Source organism: Caretta caretta, chromosome 8 (assembly GCF_965140235.1).
Source record: "Caretta caretta isolate rCarCar2 chromosome 8, rCarCar1.hap1, whole genome shotgun sequence".
Taxonomy (NCBI): Eukaryota; Metazoa; Chordata; order Testudines; family Cheloniidae; genus Caretta; species Caretta caretta.
This window is the reverse complement of record NC_134213.1, coordinates 23,748,011-23,770,131: the sequence shown is the minus strand read 5'-3', so window position 1 is coordinate 23,770,131 and position 22,121 is coordinate 23,748,011. Positions and strand designations below refer to the sequence as shown.

The 22,121-nt window shown below is 43.8% G+C and overlaps 1 long non-coding RNA gene across 1 annotated transcript in view; it reads left to right on the top strand.

The window, feature by feature from the left end:
• LOC142072967 (uncharacterized) overlaps window positions 1–21,141 on the top strand; it is a 47,718-nt gene extending 26,577 nt beyond the window's left edge. Inside the window, exon 3 of the long non-coding RNA XR_012669599.1 lies at window positions 21,093–21,141. This is a non-coding gene — a long non-coding RNA (uncharacterized LOC142072967). The remainder of the gene's footprint in view (window positions 1–21,092) is intronic.
• Window positions 21,142–22,121: the final 980 nt, after the last annotated feature.

Genomic DNA, 22,121 nt, shown 5'->3' with positions numbered 1-22,121 from the left:
CAACCATTCCCAGAGAGTAGTTATCAGTGGTTCACAGTCATGCTGGAAGGACATAATGAGGGGGTCCCGCAGGGATCATTTCTGGGTCCAGTTCTGTTCAATGACTTCATCAATGATTTAGATAATGGCATAGAGAGTACACTTATAAAGTTTGCGGACGATACCAAGCTAGGAGGGGATGCAAGTGCTTTGGAGGATAGGATTAAAATTCAAAATGATCTGGACAAACTGGAAAAATGGTCTGAAGTAAATAGGATGAAATTCAATAAGGACAAATGCAAAGTACTCCACTTAGGCAGGAACAATCAGTTGCACATATGCAAAATGGGAAATGACTGCCTAGAAAGGAGTATTGTGGAAAGGGATCTGGGAGTCATAGTCGACCACAAGCTAAATATGAATCAACAGTGTAACGCTGTTGCAAAAAAAAGCAAACATCATTCTGGGATGTATTAACAGGAGTGTTGTAAGCAAAACACAAGTAATTCATTCTTCCACTCTACCCCGCGCTGATTAGGCCTCAGCTGGAGTATTGTGTCCAATTCTGGGGGCCACATTTCAGAAAGGTTGTGGACAAATTGGAGAGAATCCAGAGAAGAGCCACAAAAATTATTAAAGGTCTAGAAAACATGACATATGAGGGAAGATTGAAAACAAACAAGGATTTGTTTAGTCTGGAAAAGAGAAGACTGAGCGGGGACATGATAACAGTTTAAAAGGTTGTTACAAGGAGTAGGGACAAAAATTGTTTTTCTTAACCTCTGAGGATAGGACAAGAAGCAATGGGCTTAAATTGCAGCAAGAAAGGTTTTGGTTGAACATTAGGAAAAACTTCCTGTCAGGGTGATTAAGCACTGAAATAAATTGCCAAGGAGGTTGTGGAATCACCATCATTGGAGATTTTTAAGAGCAGGTTAGACAAATACCTGTCAGGGGAGTGCAGGGGACTGGACTAGATGATCTGTCGAGGTCCCTTTCAGTCTTATGATTCTATGATTCTCAGACTATCTAGAAGGCTGGCCATCTCTCGGACTGTAGGGCTCCATCTCTAAGCTGTGAGGAGCTGAATAGCAGTAGGTGTGCTTCACCCTTATATACCCTTGCACAAGGACTAAAAAGCACATATGCACCCTGCAGGTACTGCTGGCCAAAAATACTCTGATCTCTGAGACATGAGGTGCATGCGCACCACCAGTGGAATAGGCATAGAATGGACAATCACTTGAAGAAGACTTTCTGTTTTAAGGTTGCATTTTAAAAAAAGCCACATACAGTTAGATACATGCCCCTCATCTTATAGAAGGGTTAGGAGAGAAAACAAGAGAAAAGGTAGGTGAGGTAATATTTTTATTGGGCCAACTTCTGTTGGTGGAAGATACAAGCTTTCAAGCTACACGGAGTTCTTCTTCGTGTCAAAGGGTTGAATTAAGGCAACCAAGACTGAAATCTCTGTTTCTAGTGATGCTAGCTCTGCAAGCCAGCTTTGATGCTGAAGGCGCTAAAGCCATGTCCTTTCCAGAAAAGGGATTTCATGTTCAGTTCAATAGGCTGTTACACTGTTGTAGCTTTTGGGAGGAAAGAGACTATGCCACTTGAGAAGTGGGATGCTTTAGGGGATGCTTTAGCACTGTATTATGGAGGCAAGATCAGCAATAAAATCACTGTTTCACACTTTAATTAGCTGAATTTTGCCTCCAAATTTGGCATCATACTTGTTGTGGGACAATTTTCAGTTTCAGGGGACAACTGGATTTTCTGCGTGACTGTAGTAAATCTGTACAACCTCTTATGCAGAAGGGATCATTTAAGATGCTGCCTTTTTTGAAATTGTTCCTCTTTTCCACATATTTATATAGGGTCTCCTAGCTAAACAACCACAGTTCTCACAAATTCCATACTGCTCCACAGACAAGGTAGTGAGAGAGACCAGCTATTGAGCTTACACAGACAAAACTAGGAGTTTCCCAGACCTGAAAAAGAATTTTGTGTAAGCTTGAAAGATTGACTCTCACCAACAGAAGTTGGTCCAATAAAAGATATTACCTCACCCACCTTGTCTCTCTAATATACTGGGACCAAAAGGGCAACAATAACAGTGCATACAAACTGCTCACACACTCACACTCTCTTTCTGATATCCTGGATATGTGGTGAGCCAGGAAGGAAGGCAGACTAGTACCAGAGATAGGGCAATGGCCTCTCAGAGGAGAGACAGGATTACATTAAGCTAGAGGATGAGCTAGCAGACAGTGGGAGAAGAAAGATTAAGCAGAAACATGAGGACTGGGGCAGGGTATTTGTAATTGGAGGTAGGTTATCAGGAACATACAGGTATCTTGGCAGAATAGGGCTTGTTGGTGGGCAGACCTAGAGTAGAAAGGACTATGTATGTGCAGAAAGCCTGAGGTGTGGGGTATATGTCAGAAGTCCCTAATAAAAGTTTATGTCATATTGATCCTCATAATTATTGCAAGATGTATGGCTGGATAATATTAAGGATAATATTATCCAGCCATACATATATGCTAAAAATATATTTAAGGTCTGTCCCCAACCAGTGTCTGGCAAGGCTTGGTGCTTGAAGAGAATCCCACCACTGCTGCTTTGGCTGCCCACCTCACCAGCAGAACCAAGTGACTGCACCAAGGCATTGGTGCACCAAGGGCTACCCATAGCCTGCTCCCTTGTACTGCTGTTTGGAATGAGAGCAGAGATGTGCGGGTTGAATGGTGGAAGGAGGAAGCTGAGGCTGATGAGTGAAGTGTAGGTTTGATGCTTACTTGCTTATTTCATTTCAGTGGTTTACACTATTGGGCTATGCAATCCAATAACCTCAATGCCAACTTAATGAAGATTTTGTGTTGAGATATATTAATAAAGGCTCCCAATAACACCATATTACACCACCCTTGTGTGGCCAGTTTGGTGAGGCAAGAGCAGAGACAGGTTCAGACCAAACCCCTCCCTGATCCAAACATCCCCGAGCTTTAAGTAAATTCAGATCCAAATCTGGATACAAATTTCAGCTGGCTCCTATCTCTATAAAGGATTAACCAAAATGCAGGATATGAGCACGTCCAGATGATGGGAAAGGTCAGATATAGATCTGAACTTTGTGGTTCTAGCCCAACTCTAGACAAGCCAAAGATCTTAGTCTTATATGGCTCAGCCACATTCTAATTTGCAAGGAGTCGTGAACCCAAAAAGTCAGTGATAGCTTAATCCCTATGTGTTGGTTCTTGGGGTACCCCGCACTGTGAGTCACCTTGTTACACCTCTGCCTCCAGTGAGATGAAGACTTGTTTGTGCTTAACTGGGCATCAGCTCCCTGACCCCACCAGTCTGTTAGCCATCCAAACAATCTCCTCAGAGCAATGTCAGTCCTTACTTTGCCTTTCAGGTTAACAAAAGGTACACCCAGTCCCTGAGCCTCTTTTGAAGCGTTCCCAGGTACAGCCCCTTATCCACTGAACTCTCAGAGTTATACCAGGTTTGCTGTCCCCCAGGGGACAGTGCATAAGCCAGATCCAGTGATTCAACTCAGGATCAGTTCTTGTATAAACCCACAGCACTAAATTATGATTGTTTTCACTATACATATAAGTTTATTAACAATGATTAAGTTCTAAGAGATAGTGAGAAAGGATAATGGAAACAAATGTTAAATATAAAATCATAATATGCTTCCTAGAGATTAAATTTAACAGGCTAACCTTTTGTCTAAGGCAAAAGTTTATCTCACCCAGTCCTTTACACTGCTTCCAATCTGCCCTGGTTTTCATGATTGTAATTGCATGATTTCATAATTTTCATGAATGTAATTGCACTTCTTGATTGCTTCCTCAGGTACAGGATAAAGGGGTGTGTCAATGTTCCTTCTACACTCTGAACTCTAGGGTACAGATGTGGGGACCATGTAAATGGGTTGTTGATTGTGATGATTAACAGAGTTTAATTTGCCAGAGATTCACATCTTACCTCCCTTCAGAAAGGAACTGTTTTTCTCTTTAGTTGGGGACAGACAAATATTTTTAGTACATATACACAACTCTTAAATATTATCCATCCATACACCTGGCAAGAATTGTGAGGGTCAGAATGACATGAGCTTTTATTAGAGACCTCACATGACATCATTTATTGATAAATACCATGAATGCAGTGTTCCGGGTGAAGTGCGTGTGTCAGGATTGTTAGGAGTTGCTGTTAGACAATAGTGCACCCTTTGATGATTGGCACTGAGGGTTCCATTAAAAACAGCAATGAGATGAAACAATAGACATGGAAGAACATGTGGCCTAATGTAGTAATGTGTTGATGGTGTCACTTCAGGTTGGCCCCATTGTGAGATGGGTGATAGACTCTCATGGGAAACTGGGATCTGTCTCAAATTTCTTCCTTTCATGAGGTGATTTTCTACAGAATATTGCTCCAAGCTTTACAGTAATGAGCCAACCAATGGCTCACTTACGCCACTGCAGCCCAATTAAAGTCTTGACAGTGGCAAAGACTCACAACTCCTCTTCCTTTCCAGAGGACTACATAATTCACACTTTGGTCCTCACCAGGATAATTACTGGACACCTGGTGGTATTTCAGTTTTATTATTACCTAATGTGACAGATTCAGACCAGAAGAATATAAGAGAGTGCTGGAAGGCAGGTATATTAGCCTTCAGAAGGAGCAGTCCCTTGTTCCCCGTCTGACAGGGTTGGGACTCACCACCGCAGCACCTCCTGCTGTTCAGTCCAGGAATTAGCTCAGTTCATGCAGAGCGCCCTCTGGCAGTGGTGTCCCATCTGTCTCTTGCCCTCGGTTGGCATTTAGACCTGCGCTGCTCCCAGTGTCCTCTTCAGGACACTGCCTGCTGGCAGTGCCCCCAAGTCCACACTTGCTCCTTTCCAGGGGAGGGAGGGGTTAACAGCAGTCCTTCCAGTTCGCTCCTGCTGCAGTGGCCAACCACAACCCCTTCAGTCTAGCCCCTCTGTTCAAGGGGTGGTTGCAGTCTGTCACGGTCACCCTTTCACAGCCAGGTGCTGTACAAGGAGGGGGACCCAGACCCACCCACTACTCTGGGTCCTGACCCAGGGACCCTCTAGTGGCAGCCTCCCTGCCCTCCCTCTCTCCCCTTGTCTAACTTTCCCTGGGCCACTTCCCCTCTGGCCCTTTCCACCCTCTAGGCCCTTTCTATCAGGGCCCACAGTCTGGCAGGTACTGGGCCAGAGCTCTTCTATGCTCCCCCAAGCCTGCCCAGCACTGCTCTGTCTGAGGTACCGGTCTGCTGCTCAGGAGACAGACCTTCCCCCATGAAGGTCTAGGACAGACTGCCTGCTCCCTTCCGGGGCAGCCTTTATATAGGACCTAGCCTAGCCCTGATTGACTGGCTGTAATACTGGCCCTGATTGGCTCCTAGAGGCCTTTTCCTGATTGGCTGCCCTTCTGTGCAGCTGCTCTGGCCTATTCTAGCCCTATCTCTCATAGGGGTTGGGCAGTCACCCCAACACACCCTGGATAGCCAAACAAAGGCTACTCCAGGCCAATTAAGACACCTGATGCCAATTAACCAGTTAAGACCATTAGGCTAATGGAGACAGCTGGAATCAATCAAGGTCCCACTTATACTGTTTAAAAGCTGTCCTTCCAGGAGGCTGAGATGGAAGGACCTGGAGGAGAGGAAGCATTGCTTAATCATGAGGTAAGGGTGAAGCTAGGAAAAAGGGACCATGGGGGAAGTGGCCCAGGGAATCAAAGCAGTGTCAGTAGTGAAGGGACAGCCACTAACAGCTGCTACTATTATGGTCCTTGGGCTAGAATCTAGAGTAGAGGGTGGGCTTGGGTCCCCTCTTCCCCCCTGCCCCCATACTCTACAGAGATTCCCTGGAGAAGGGAAGCTGGACTTGGTCCAGGCAGGAGGCTGAACTGCACCTACTGAGCTCTACGGAGCAACAGAGACTGTGGGGTATTCCCCCTTTCCATCTCTATACTGGCCGGTGATGAAAGTAACTCAATAGGCTGTGACTCTTGCTGCTACACTGAGAAAGGAAGGTCACGCTGGGGCCTTATTGAGATTCTGAAGCCACTGAAACTGCCCAGAAGCATGGGACCCACCAATACAGGCTCAGGACTTTGTCATACTAGACAGGGCCACAAAGCTGATCATAGCGCTGACCAAATCCTGGGAAAAAAAAAAAAGGAGACCAATCCCATTTCCCCAGGAGCTGAAAACACATACCAGAGCTGAAAATAACAACATTGCTCCACCTAATACAGATCCATCTTTAGTTCAGAACCAGCCTTAAAAAAGGATATGGAGATGCTAATGTGTTCAGCTAAGTATTTAGAAGTGTGGATGCTTGTTGGAACCAGCTAAACTACCTACACCTACGACGTTGTGCTTGTAATGTCACAAAAAGTCGTTTTATTGCAAGACGGCTGTACTTTCTGCTTCCATTTCAAAGGGAATTACAATAAACATCTTATTGTTATCATCAAAATACTCGGCACCTATTTTAAACAAGCCATCAAACTTACTATAAATAAAGTACTAACATATTCTCGTGTAATGATCCAAACACTGCATGATACAACAGGGATACTTCATTATGCTCAGCTACTGTTGTAGGATAATGTAATTATTTTTCACATGGGACATTACTATATTAGACTACCACTGATACAAAACAAAACATAGCAAATACATCATATCTATAATTCCATTGGGTATAGTGCCTAGAAAGTTTTTTGATCACTAGTCAGAAACTTAAAAAAAAACTATACCCATGCTATCCCCACAGGAACATCCAAAGGCAATCTATATTAATCGAAAAACTTAATCTGAGTGTGTGGAAACATACGCTACAGAGATTGTTCCACCTTGCACTGCGTTGTTTGGGTTAACTTGTTCAGTGAATACTAAAACTCTTATTCAAAAGAAAAATAGCTTTGCATAGTTACAGTGTGCAAAGCACTGTGCAAACAATAACTGGAAGGGGGAAACATTATCAACTAAGAACATGGCAATTTGATTTACAAGTAAACAGACAGGAAAATGTGACAGGGAGCGAACAAAGAATGGTTCTTACTGGGTGAAGCCACCTGTATGGTACATTGGTAATGTGGGTTAATTTCATAGGCATTACAAAATATCCTGAGGGGCACACTGTGTAAAACTGTGGTCCCTGTCACTTGCAGAGGAAACAATAGAATGTGGCAGAGTAGATCTCAGGTCATGACAGATGTGAAATTAATTGCTGTGAGTTAATCAGTTTCTTGGCACAGTTTGGATAAGGCTGCCCTACTGCCTAGGTAAGGACCACAGTAATAGAGGGTGAAACTCAAATTGTGCAGTTTGGATAAGCATTGACATGTTTGGATACCATTCATCTGCAACTTTAATGCCCTCCCTTAAACCTTGGGACTAACCCTCCCTAATCCCAGCACAACAATCCCACCAACCAAATTTATGACCCTTCCTGTAGATTTCCCAATCTCATGGGCTCAGTTTCTCCATTACCCAGTAAATCATCTCCTTAGGAAGGGAGCCCTTGAAACTACCTCTCTAAGGGTATGTCTACGCTACAAAATTAGGTCGAATTTATAGAAGTCAGTTTTGTAGAAAGTGTTTTTATACAGTCGATTGTGTGTGTGTCCCCACACAAATGCTCTAAGTGCACGTAGTCAGCGGAGTGTGTCCACAGTACCGAGGCAACCATCGACTTCCGGAGTGTTGCACTGTGGGTAGCTATCCCACAGTTCCCACAGTCTCCGCTGCCCATTTGAATTCTGGGTAGAAATCGCAATGCCTGATGGGGTGAAAACATTGTCGCGGGTGGTTCTGGGTACATATTGTCAGGCCCCCCTTCCCTCCCTCCTTCTGTGAAAGCAAGGGCAGACAGTTGTTTTACGCCTTTTTTTCTTGAGTTACCTGTGCAGACGCCATACCATGGCAAGTATGGAGCACGCTCAGCTAACCATCATCATATGTCTCCTGGGTGCTCTCAGGCGCGGTACTGCATTGCTACACAGCAGCAGTTTATTGCTTTTGGCAGCAGACAGTGCGGTATGACTGGTAGCCGTCATCGACGTAGTCCTGGGTGCTCTTTTAACAGACCTCGATGAGGTCAGGGGCACCTGGGCAAACATGGGAGTGACTCAGCCAGGTCATTTCCCTTTTAAGTTTTGTCTCATGGTGATTCAGTCCTACCAACAGTGCACTGTCTTTTAATCAACAGCTAGCAGAAGATGATGGCCAGTAGTCATACTGCACCGTCTTCCACCGAGCACCCAGGAGATGACAATGGCTAGCAGTTGTACTGCACAGTCTGCTGCCAGCAAGATGTATAAAGATAGATGAAGTGGCTCAAAACAAGAAATAGACCAGATTTGTTTTGTATTCATTTTCTCCTCCCTCCCTCCATGAAATCGGGTTTAGCAGGCCGTTGATTTTGAGTTCTATCCTTGAGGGGCCCATTGTGTTTCTCGCAAAAAAATGTGGGCATCATGGTGCTAATGAGGCAGGTTCATGCGGTGGAACGCCAATTCTGGGCTTCGGAAACAAGCACAGGCTGGTGGGACTGCATAGTGTTGCAGATCTGGGACAATTCCCAGTGGCTGCGAAACTTTTGCATGTGTAAGGGAACTTTCATGGAACTTTGTGACTTGCTTTCACCTGCCCTGAGGTGCAAGAATACCAAGATGAGAGGAGCCCCTCACAATTGAGAAGCGAGTGGCAATAGCCCTGTGGAAGCTTGCAACGCCAGACAGCTACCAGTCAGTTGGGAATCAATTTGGAGTGGGCAAATCTACTGTAGGGGCTGCTGTGATGCAAATAGCCAACGCAATCAAAGATCTGCTGATATCAAGGGTAGTGACCCTGGGAAATGTGCAGGTCATAGTGGATGACTTTGCTGCAATGGGATTCCCTAACTGTGGTGGGGCCATAGACGGAACCATATCCCTATCTTAGCACTGGAGCACCAAGCTGGCAAGTACATAAAACGCAAGGGGTACTTTTCAATAGTGCTGCAAGCTCTGGTGGATCACAAGGGACGTTTCACCAACATCAACGTGGGATGGCCGGGAAAGGTACATGATGTTCGCATCTTCAGGAACTCTGGTCTGTTTCAAAAGCTGCAGGAAGGGACTTTCTTCCCAGACCAGAAAATAACCATTGGGGATGTTGAAATGCCTATAGTTATCCTTGGGGACCCAGCCTACCCCTTAATGGCATGGCTCATGAAGCCATACACAGGCAGCCTGGACAGTAGTCAGGAGCTGTTCAACTACAGGCTGAGCAAGTGCAGAATGGTGGTAGAATGTGCATTTGGACGTTTAAAAGCACGCTGGTGCAGTTTACTGACTTGCTTAGACTTCATCAAAACCAATATTCCCACTGTTATTACTGCTTGCTGTGCGCTCCACAATATCTGTGAGAGTAAGGGGGAGATGTTTATGGCAGGGTGGGAGGTTGAGGCAAATCGCCTGGCTGCTGGTTACGCACAGCCAGACGCCAGGGTGGTTAGAAGAGCACAGGAGGGCACGGTGCGCATCAGAGAAGCTTTGAAAACCAGTTTCATGACTGGCCAGGCTATGGTGTGAAAGTTCTGTTTGTTTCTCCTTGATGAAACCCCCCTGCCCCTTGGTTCACTCTACTTCCCTGTAAGCTAACCACCCTCCCCTCCTCCCTTCGATCACCGCTTGCAGAGGCAATAAAGTCATTGTTGCTTCACATTCATGCATTCTTTATTAATTCATCACACAAATAGGGGGATAACTACCAAAGTAGCCCAGGAGGGGTGTGAAGGAGGGAAGGACAAGGCTACACAGCACTTTAAAAGTTTAAAACTTATTGAATGGCCAGCGTTCTGTTGCTTGGGCAATCCTCTGGGGTGGAGTGGCTGGGTGGCTGGAGGCCCCCCCCACCACATTCTTGGGCCTCTGGGTGAGGAGGCTATGCATCTTGGGGAGGAGGGCGGTTGGTTACACAGGGGCTGTAGCAGCAGTCTGTGCTCCAGCTGCCTTTCCTGCCCCTCAACCATTCACTGGAGCATATTAGTTTGATCCTCCAGCAGTCTCAGCATTGAATCCTGCCTCCTCTCATCACATTGCCACCGCTTCAGCCCTCTCTTCAGCCTGCCACCTCTCCTCCTGGTCATTTTGTGCTTTCCTGCACTCTGACATTGTCTGCCTCCATGCATTCGTCTGTGCTCTGTCAGTGTGGGAGGACAGCATGAGCTCAGAAAATTTCATCGCGAGTGCGTTTTTTTTCGCATTCTAATCTTCGCTAGCCTCTGGGAAGGAGAAGATCCTGTGATCATTGAAACACATGCAGCTGGTGAAGAAAAAAAAAGGGACAGTGGTATTTAAAAAGACACATTTTATAGAACAATGGGTACACTCTTTCAGGGTAAACCTTGCTGTTAACATTACATACATAGCACATGTGCTTTCGTTACAAGGTCGCATTTTTCCTCCCCCCACCGTGTGGCTACCCCCACAACCCTCCCCACTCCCCGTGGCTAACAGTGGGGAACATTTCTGTTCAGCTACAGGCAAACAGCCCAGCAGGAACAGGCAACTCTGAATGTCCCCTTAAGAAAAGCACCCTATTTCAACCAGGTGACCATGAATGATATCACTCTCCTGAGGATAACACAGAGAGATAAAGAACAGATGTTGTTTGAACGCCAGCAAACATACACTGCAAACATACACTGCAATGTTCCCGAATACGTGCTACTGGCCTGGAGTGGTAAAGTGTCTTACCATGGTGGACGGAATAAGGCTGCCCTCCCCAGAAACCTTTTGCAAATGCTTTGGGAGTACATCCAGGAGAGCTGTGAATGCCAGGGCAAATTAATCATAAAACATGCTTGCTTTTAAACCACGTATAGTATTTTAAAAGGTACACTCACCAGAGGTCCCTTCTCTGCCTGGCGGGTCCGGGAGGCAGCCTTGGGTGGATTTGGAGGGTACTGGCTCCAAGTCCAGGGTGAGAAACAGTTCCTGGCTGTCGGGAAAACCAGTTTCTCCGCTTGCTTGCTGTGAGCTATCTACAACTTCATCATCATCATGTTTCTCGTCCCCAAAACCTGCTTCCGTGTTGCCTCCATCTCCATTGAAGGAGTCAAACAACACAGCTGGGGTAGTGGTGGCTGAACCCCCTAAAATGGCATGCAGCTCATCATAGAAGCGGCATGTTTTGCGCTCTGACCCGGAGCGGCCGTTTGCCTCTCTGGTTTTCTGGTAGGCTTGCCTCAGCTCCTTAAGTTTCACACAGTACTGCTTCGGGTCCCTGTTATGGCGTCTGTCCTTCATGCCCTGGGAGACTTTGACAAATGTTTTGGCATTTCAAAAACTGGAACCGAGTTCTGATAGCACAGATTCCTCTCCCCATACAGCGATCAGATCCCGTACCTCCCGTTTGGTCCATGCTGGAGCTTTTTTGCGATTCTGGGACTCCATCATGGTCACCTCTGCTGATGAGCTCTGCATGGTCACCTGCAGCTTGCCACGCTGGCCAAACAGGAAATTGAAATTCAAAAGTTCGCAGGCCTTTTCCTGTCTACCTGGCCAGTGCATCTGAGTTGAGAGTGCTGTCCAGAGCGGTCACAATGGAGCACTGTGGGATAGCTCCCAGAGGCCAATACCGTCTAATTGTGTCCACAGTACCCCAAATTCGACCCAGCAAGGCTGATTTCTGTGCTAATCCCCTTGTCGGGGGTGGAGTAAGGAAATTGATTTTAAGAGCCCTTTAAGTCGAAAAAAAGGGCTTCGTCATGTGGACTGGTGCAGAGTTAAATCGATTTTAATGCTGCTAAATTGAACTTCAACTCCTAGTGTAGACCAAGGCCTAATCAACTTCTGCTCCTTAAAAGTGACTGGCTGGTCTGCTCTCCTGCTCTTTTATTCAGGGAATGTCCTAACAGCTCACTACATCCAATCCTTGCCCAATTTTGGTTAAGGACATTTGAGGAATCCCTCACTGTTATGGCAGCCAGATCTTTAGTGGCCACAAAAAGCAAACTAAACCTAGGCCTTTATGGTCTTTCGAAAGACCTCTGCATTGTAAACTGCATGGTATTCACTGTACTTACCTATATAAAGGGATGAGTCAACCATACTAAGATTTGGACCTATGGTGACTCCACAGTGGGTAGATATTTCAAACCTGATGCTCAGGCCATTAACTTCTCCTCTCTGCATTGTAAGCAATGGCTGTCCTGAACAGCAAACATTGCTCCAGGGGATTAATAAAATTTGTTCTTCATTAAGGTCCCAATCCTGAACTGAGAACCACATTGGCCATTGACCTCACTGGGGCTCCATTCAGGCACAGATGTTTGCTTGAAGATCTCACTGCAGGATCAGGTCTAAGAATCCAGATTTTTTTTTAAAAAAAGGTTTCATTTTAATTTATATTTTTAAATTAATTTTCTGCTCCTGAAAGGTGCTGCAGTTCCAGCCTTGAAGACTGACATTTTTTTATTTCTCCACAGAAGCTTTATTACATAGGAAATGAGTGAAGCAAGCTTCCTCACTCATCTGTGATAATGGCCGATACCCACGTTCCAGTGGAAGGGTTGCCTCCAAAAAAGAGTAGTTCAGACACCAGGAACATTTCATCCTTGGCTTCTCCCTTGAGCCTGCCTGTTAATTCTGGGGTCTGTTATGATTTTCTTTCTTAGAGGTCCTGTGAACACCTCTCCACTACACACTGGATGGAGGCCACCAAGACTTTTCACATTAGCTGCCAAACAAGAGAAAGAGTGCTTACCCTCCCTCCCCCCCATCCTCCAAATACTGAGACAGAAGCTGAACTTTAAGCATGCGAGGAAGCCCACTGAAGTCCAACAACCTCACGTGTGCTTAAAGCTAAGCATGTGCTTGCATGTTTGTGAGAGGGAAGCTTTGGTTTGGAATTCTAGTGACCTAAATAGAGAGGCCAATTAACACTCCCCTGATCCATCATCTGGCTCTCTCCAGGGACGCTTCTTGATGTTGTACTATTGAAGAGCCAAGATTAATCCCTGTAATTTATTGCTTGCCATTATTACAGAGTTGCCCATTAGGCTTTTCTGAGGCTGAGGTATTTCAGGTGCTTCCAGACATGTCAGTGATCAAGTGGATCAATACTTTAACATTGGGCAACTGCCCCTTACCATGTCTGAAAGAGAAAAGAAATCTGTTCCTAGACAAAAGAATTGTTCTATAGTGAAAGGGATTGGGGAGAGGAAAAAGAGGTGAGAAAAATCAGGTATTAATAATATTACAAACAATAATTAATAACAAAACCCAGCAGTACACACAACACTCCATGACTTTCATGGAGAGTAGCTTGTTTGGTACAGAAAGCTTGCTTCAGCCACCACTGAACTGGCTGGGAATATTGATGTGCTTAACAATGGTTTGATTTGGAAATCAGTTTGGGGAGATGGTTGTTTGCTCTGTCCAGTTTAGCCCATGCAGTACTTGAGGTACTTGCTTCAATAATGGAAGAAATTCAACTTGTGCTGGAAGGTTCGGGGGCGGGGGTTGTTTGTTTTTTTATCAGGCATCCGTCTTGATTCTAGAGGGTGAAAACTTGAACATTCACTCAAATGTTGTATATGTGTCTATAATAAGCTGAACAAAGGAACAGCTGACAGCTTGTGATCATTTACAGATAGAGCAGTTTCTATTTAGCAATCTTGTGACTGCATTTTCTATCTCTACGTGCAAAGCCTCCTAATTGGTATGTGGATTTTGTTGCAATTTGGTTGCAAATGAAACACTGTGAATCTACAGAAAACCAAACATAAATGCTAACATGTTAGGGAGGATATTAAAACTCACACTCTTATATCATGGAACAGAGATTACACTATCTGAATAAACACAGCCATTAAGAGAGCAGAACTTTTCTCCTAATTCTCAGTATCCACCATGAATACATTAGCAAGAGAGGAGTCTTGCGTAATCACAAGTGACTTCTGCAAAACGCTGATATTAGAAAAGGAGAAATAATTTGGAAAGTAAACTTCAGGTGCAGTATGTTTGGCTCCTCTGAGATTCTAGATATGCTCTAGTTCAACCACAACCTATTGAAATTAATGCAGAAATCACTAGGTGGACTTGTATGGCCTGTGTTATGCAGGAGATCAGAATAAATGATCGTAATGGTTTCATGTGGTCTTAAAATCTATGAATCTAGGATTTCCCAATATATAAAAAGAAAAGTTCAGTGGTTAATCCTAATACTAACTCAGGGCCAGATTCTGTTCCTTTTACTCATGTTAAGTCACTGGTGCATTTTACTCCACAAATAGTCCCAGTGAAATCAACATCTGTGAGGACAGCAGAATCTGGGTCACAATATTTAGCCCTAACGTACAGCCATAGTCTTGCCTGTTGGGATTTTCCCTACGAGAAGGAGCATGACCATCAGCAGTCTAACTCACAGAGTTATCTGTTCATTATTCCTTTGTGGATGAAGAGGGCAGGGGTTGCCCCCTGCAACAGGCAATAGAGGTTGGGTCCCTAATTCAGTGGTCTTTCTTTGTCTGTCTGCCTAACCACACCATAGCAACACGGCTCCCTCAGTGTTAAATCAAGCATCAAGATTTCCAGTGTCAAGTCAATGAAGTCTGCAAGGGAGCTATAGAAAATGTGGATGCAACACAGCTTCACTTCAACCTCAGTTGTCATCTCCCAGTGTGTACTTCCATTTTGCAGAATTTCCTGACTGGAATCTATTGTGCTTGTGTGGTTTGTGACAAAGCAACATTGAGTTTGTAATGGTGAGAGGTTGAAATACTATAGAGAGGGAAGAAGTGCTGTTTCTCTATCTCTTTACAAACTTCCATGGCAGCACTGATGCATAAACCCAAATAATGGCCCCAATTTACTCTGCTGGTAGAAATGGTGTAAGATGCTTGTAATTTCTGTTCAGCCAGACGGGTTGGAATGGGCCTTCTACAGCCCACACAGTGGGCATGACTGGCCAGGGAGATTTTAGGGATTAGCACATCTCCTAGGCATCCTCTGCTGCTACAGCTTCTCTAGAACCCTGGCTGAAGTTTAAAGCTGCCTTCTCCCTGTGTGAATCCTCCTTGGGTTCAGCTTCTACCAATGCTCTGAAAGTCATCACCCCACCCCGGCCCCGGTTCATCTTTTCATCTGCTGGGGCTGGAGCATTTGTTTTGTCACAAGCCATGTAAGCAATTTCAAACTATACATCAGTTTGTGATTTCCACTTGTCTATTACCAGATGTAGTGACTACACATTCTCTGCAATGAACCATGTTTTCCCTTTAAACATCTCAGAAAAGCTGAAATAGCTTCAGACCGAAGGAGGGGGCCAGGATATCAGCTTATACAGGCTGTTGCTGCTTAAAACGGCTTAATACATTTTACATACCAGAGCACTGACCTGAAGCACTGAGTCGCTCTATACTTTGACACAGGGTGATACCAATGTAATCTAAAGAGAAGTAGGGGAACAGTCATACAGTGGGAGCTACCATGAGTAGTAGGGCTAACACTGGACCCCAGAAAGTATATCATTAAAATAATTATTCCATTTTGGGTTGTGATCTTGCTTAGCCTCCCAGGCTCAGTGGGGTTGGTCCTTTTTATTCCCTGCCTGGAAGACTGCAAGGAAATTTCTATGTACAGTGGAAAGTAACAGTGATGGGTTGCAGTCATCTCTCTGTGTCATTACCGAAGACATGCTTAAGCAAGGGGTGTTGTCTTTGAGATGGGATATGAAACTTGTTTTGATCACATATGATTATTAAAAAAAACCAACCCACCATGGAAGTTTCACATCAACAGGAGTAATAGTGCTGGTGAATTGATAATTAAAGTCTGAGTGGAGATGTTCATATGGTGTTTTTCACTCACTGTCTATGTATTTGCAGGGAAGCAATTTGCTGCAGATGCCCCCAAATACTCACACCCACAGGGAACTGGAACTTAAGCCCTTGCCCTTCAAATCCAGAAACCCCTGGCATCTGCCACATCAGTAAAGGAGACCTCCTTTAAGGAATAGCAATAGTAGGCCCCTTACATAGCTCTTAGAGAACATTACTCTTTCCCTTATGCACACACTGTCTCATTATCAGGGGGTAGCCGTGTTAGTCTTTATCCACAAAAACAAAAAGGAGTCTGTTGGCACCTTAAAGACGAACAGATTTATTTGGGCATAAGCTTTCATGGGCTAGAACTCACCTGTGCGTTGTGAAACAGCAGTTCTATTCTAGCCCAGCTCTGACAGTTCTTCAGTGGATGGTGTGAATTGTTCCCTTGACATATTTAATAGACTCACAACTACATACACTTCAGTATCCAAAAATTTTCCCCTTTTTTTTTTTTCTTAAATTAGTGTTAAAGGTGCTGGACTGAGAGCCCCAGAACCTGGCATGCTCTAATTAGCTACAAAAAATGTACATGACAGAACAGTGGAAACTCCTGCTACACTACCGTTTCAATATGCCCCTTCTTGGAGAGAATACTTCTAGGGTCCTTCAGTCTCCATGTCCTGGCCACTTAGGTTTCTACCACCTGGTGCCAATTAGAAAAGCTGTTTTGTGCAAGGTCAATACCTAACCCTAGGGCTGGATTGGAACCACAAAGATGCTTTGCACAGGTCACCACCTGGTAACAACTTCCTGCTAAACCTACTGATGAGGTCCAAGTTCAGGCTAGCAACCTCGAGGCAAATGACTCTGCATCTTATCATCGAGTTCTGAAGCCATCCAGACCCCTACGTTTTTCCAACTAGTCTGGCCCATTTTCAGTTGATTCCCTCCGAGTTAAAAAGTAACACCACCACCTGAGAAACAATCTCTCAGCTAGATCAAAACTGTGTGTGTGAAGTAAACACTACATAGGTTCTTGGCTTGACTGCTAAGGTGTTTGCCCTGTTGTTCCTCACAACATCAGCACTGCTGAAGTAAAAGCAAGTGATGCATTTTAATGAACCTGGAGTGCTGTGTTTGGCTTCCCAAGTAGCTTTGCAGTCAGCTGTATGAAAGCACACTACACACTGCAGAAAACCAAGCGTCTTCTGAAGGAAGAAACATTAAGAGAGATTCATCTGAGCAATCTTCTGTGCAAACAGCCAATCCTTGAAGCAAAGGTGACTGCAGAGCTGTTTTGATTAAACAAACCCAGGATCACACTATGAATTTCTTCTGCTGCTGAGTCCAGGCAGGAAGTGAAACAAATTCCCAGGGTTGGTCAATACAATCAGTGATTTTGGAAGCACCCTCCCCCATCCCCCCATCGTCAGTGGATTCAACAGATCCTGTAAACTTACTGTTAAAACTAATATTTTTAAGAGGAACAGCTTATCCCTGCACAAATCCTATCAACAGAATAAGCTGCCAAAGCCTTCAGTCCCTTCTTTCCCCTTGGAATGCCTGTCTGGCTGCTTAGCATCATATTTTCCCGGCTGCCCCTGTTTTGATATATGCTCCCCTTCCTTTCTTTCTCCATCTAAAACTCTGTAAGACCCTTATTTTAAAAATAAAAATGCACCAACACCAATTTGAATTCATAATGTACAGCCTGTGCTGTCGGAGTCCAGGTCTCTGTGATCTGTTCTGAACAGGCTGCTGTCATGGTGTTCTGTCGATCCATAATTACCTCTCCCTCACTGAATGACATTCTTGCAGGCACTCACCAGTGACATTTCACACCGGTTCTTTGCTGTTACATTTCTGCCCTCTCGTGGAAAGTAGCATTGCTGCTTGTCACTTTATTCTGAGGGGAGGAAAAAACAAAACAGAAAATGATTTAACAGTAGGATTGCATTGTCTAAATTGCGCTAAGCCTTTAGAATGGATACCCACCCAGCCAAAAGTAACTGGTTTCAAAATCATGAGAGAAACAGGTTTCATCACAAGATTTCTGTACTTCTAAAAGGCTTTTCTGTGTACTGAGCTTATTTTGGAAGAGGTTCAGGGAATGTTTTCTTTCCATAAGCATCCAGCTAGCTCTTTGTCATGGGGAAAAGGGAAGGGCCCTTAAGGAAAGGAAAAATAAAATGGCGGGGCGGGGAGGAAGGGGGAGAAGAAGGGTAGAAATGTGGGGTTTGGTCTTCAGATAGTGGAAATCATCATAGCACCCTAGATGGCCACCAAGAATGTGGAAATAGAACTTTAAAGGTCAACTGAGAAGATTATGGATAAACTTTTCAAAGGTGACTAGGGGATCTACAACTCCCTTTAAATAAAGGGAATGATGGGTCTAAACCCCTCCGACAGCTTTGAAAATCTCAACCCATGTATTTTTTTTAAATATAAAATCTTATTAAGTGCTTACTCTAGCAGCCACACCCCATTGTGCTGTCAGCCCACCAGATCATAAAAATTTGAGTAGGGTCAAGATGCACCAGTCATTGGATGGATGACCTCCAATGAACATGTAGGCAACGGGATGATGCAGTACTTCCATGACACAGAGAAAAGAAAAAATAACCTCCATAAGACTGTAGTTTATATCTATGCAGTCACTTAGCTGATTCCCTGCAAGCATAAGGTTTTATTAGAGCCAATTACAAACTTTTGATCAAAAAATTTCCTGCCAGAAAAAGCTGTTTAATAGAAAACTTATTTTATTTTATTTTTTGCTGAAAAAATGTCTTTTGTGATTAAAATATTTTGATTTTTCAATGGGAAACGTTGAACAAAATGCATATTTGTGTTTCATTTCAAATTGCATTTTTCATTTAGTTTTGGTGTTTGAAAAACCAATTTGAATCCAAAGAACATTTTTTTAATTATGTTATTTCTAAAAGAATGAAACGTTTTGAACAAGAAATGGTTGTTCAAAAATTTTTGGAAGGGGAACAAAGAAGGATTTTTAGCAAGCTCTGGATTTCATATAGAGTGATAGATCCATGCACGTATATACATAACGAAAAAAACAACAACAAAATGCAAATTTAAAAAAAGTGAACAAGCCAAAAAATAAATAATCCACGAAATGGTATACCTTTCCAAAATAACCAAACATCTGCATGAATAACTTATGTAAGAAGCCAATATTTTTTTAAAACTGATTCACTAAATAAAATAGCCCATCTTATGCTTATAAGATAGTTTCTTGGATGCTTCTCTGCTAGATGGGACTGATGGTCATGCTAAAACCAGATAGTTTTGCCTTGTTTTACTAGAGCCTCAATACAATATTTTGAAGCAAGTGGTGTGAAAACTATTTTAATCCTCATTTTGGCCCCTATCCTGCAATGCGTAGCACATGGCCAGACTGTGACTTCCATGCACAGTCACTGGGGCTCTGCATGGGTGCAGCAATCCATCTATACCCTATGTTGCAGGATCGGGGCCTATATTTTCAGAGGGGGAAAAAAGGGGCTCTGATCCTTGGGTCAGACCCAGCTGTTCTTGATACAGGATCCAAGGTAAAGGGGGACAAAATTGGCTGTAAGCCCTCTTCGGTTCTCCTCTGTACCCCAGTACCTCAGGGCTGCTTTAACTTGCGCTGATTTGTAATGGCTCTAAGGAGCTATTATTCTGGCAAGGGATGGAGCAGCACTCCAGACCAGCCCCTCCCACTGGTATAGCCTTGTTCTGTCTATACCAAGGTGACATACAGCCATGGGAATCCCAAATGGTATGGGTAGGGAAGCCTTTACAACACAAAAGTGCCAGAGCATGGGCCCAAATCTGATACCAGATAATACACAAAGACCCTCAGAAAGTTATCTTTATAATGTCTTGTAGCACCAGTTATTTCCTCCCAAAACAGAGAGGATTTTACAGCTCCAGAACACGGTACCATACTTCCAAGCTCCATTTTGGCCCTTCCAGTATCAATTAGCATCTCTCAGACCTGAACCTAGGGCTGTTTAGTATAGTCAGTGGATTGTAAAGTTTTGTCATTTTAATTTGACCTCTTTCATAGCAGCAAAAATCACAACACTGCAAATTTCCAGAGTCCTGTCCCCAGAATGTGTATATTCTTTCTCAGTACCTTGCTCCTAGATGGCTTTCAGATACAGGAGCCGATTTTTAATAACGAAGTCTACAAATTAAACACGACATTGGTGTTTGTCTGGTTTGTGTCTGGTTTTCTCTCGGTGTGTGTGTTGGTGATGAGTGTCTGTCAGTTCAAAAGTGGCAGGTTTTCTTAAATTTAGGCTCAGCATGATTTCTCCTAGATGTAAGTATTGCCAGAAATGTGACCTGTTCCAACATCCTTTTCTGCAGAACAAAGAAACCATCTCTCCATTTTGAATACATCTTCCACCCCTAATATCTCATCCTTAGTTCAGTTTACACGTCTATTTGAAGGCACTTAAAGATAGAGTATTTTTGCCTTAAGAGTCAGTTCTGACACAAAGAACATGAATGAAGTTATGGAGTCAAACCTGATTATCTGAACAGCTGTTAACCAACAACCATGGTTATCCCAAACTCAGATACATGTCTTCCAAGTTATGTAACCATTACATCACAGACTAGCTTCCCTGAAACTGGCTGCATGGAGGGGAGGGGAAAAAAAAGGCAAGAGAAGAGATAGGAGATGCTGTATCACTGAGCAGTTGGAAGGCTGGCAGGCTGAAAAAGACAAAGGACAGTTTACTGAAACTGGTGCTTGGAAGAGAAAGGACAACACAGTAGGGAGAGCTGCACACAAGTTTTTCTGCGTAACGAAGCTGATGAACAGCCAAAGGTTGTGTGTCACCCTGGACCTTGGCTAATTAAGTTTGACCTATATAACCTGTTTACATCACAAGGCTGTTGTGAGGCTTACTTCATTCATGTTTGTAAAGCTATTTGAGATGCATCAGATGATGGGTGTTGCAAACTGCAGTTTTATTATATTTGTTACGTCAGTAGGTTTATGGTAGGCTAGACCAGGGGTTCTCAAACTGGGGGTCAGGATCTCTCAGCAGGTCATGAGGTTATTATATGGGGGGGTCGCGAGCTGTCAGCCTTCACCCTAAACCCCGCTTTGCCTCCAGCATTTATAATGGTGTTAAATATATAAAAAAGGGTTTTTAATTTATAAGGAGGGTCGCTGATGTCATGGTGAGATGAACCTTAATAGAGCTAATTAATAAACCTGATTTTTTTTAAATCCAGCAGATAATCCAAGATGGCTGACAGCAGAGACAATTAAGGCACAAAGTGGTGATTGTGACACCTTTTCCATTTCTGAAGGTAAGTAATTTGAGATGTCTCCCTTCAACTGTTCAGTAATACTTGTACTTTTGTCAAGTGGGTGGAATCTAATCCTGTAAACCATCTAGGAGCCACACGTGGAGAAATTAACTTTGTTGCAAGCATATCCAATTGCTCCCCTTCAAAAAGCCAAAATCTATGTGCACATACCAGATAAGTGCATGTGCAAATGGTCAAGTGGGCACCTAGCTACCTACTTTCATGTGTAATTATCCAGCTTGCATGAGCAAGTGCAGGGTTTGAGACATGCAACTAGAGGTGCCTGACAGTTTTGCAGACACAAGTGAGGCCTGATCCAAACCTCATTGAAGTCAATGGGAGTTGGATCAGACCCTTAAGGAGGCCTTTCTAAATATAGCCCTTATTGCTTGAGCGGTCAAAGTATGTTTGAGAGTTCAGTTCAGGCCAGATCTACCTACAAGACAAAAGATGGTTAGCCACTATAGCCCATTTTAAAATCAGCATTCCCCCAGAGGTAGCTAGATCAGGTCATGCATTGATCAGAGCAGGAGCAGCAATCATTTGGAAGGGGAAGTGAGATCCCAGATTCTCAGAGAGCTGAAGCAGGTATGAGAAACGTTAAAAAAAAATCATCCCGGGCACAAGCCCAGACAGCTTAAACCTGACCCTAAAATTAATGACATTTTGATAAGCCCATTTAAATGGAACATTTTCATTAAAAATGCACAAAGGCTAAGGGATCATAAATATCCTATTAAGAAACTTTAGCTTCTGCTTCTGTTTTAAATTTTAAATTGAAATACTCTGCATGCAGGTTGCCATGGTTACAGGCAATTTTTTAAATAACTGCATTTCATCAAAACAGCTGCAATATCATCATATACAACCAGGGAGGAATGGGGAGTCAGGAGAAGATTAGAGGCCTGGAATTGTTCAATCAGAGGATGGAGTCAGCTTCATGAATGTATT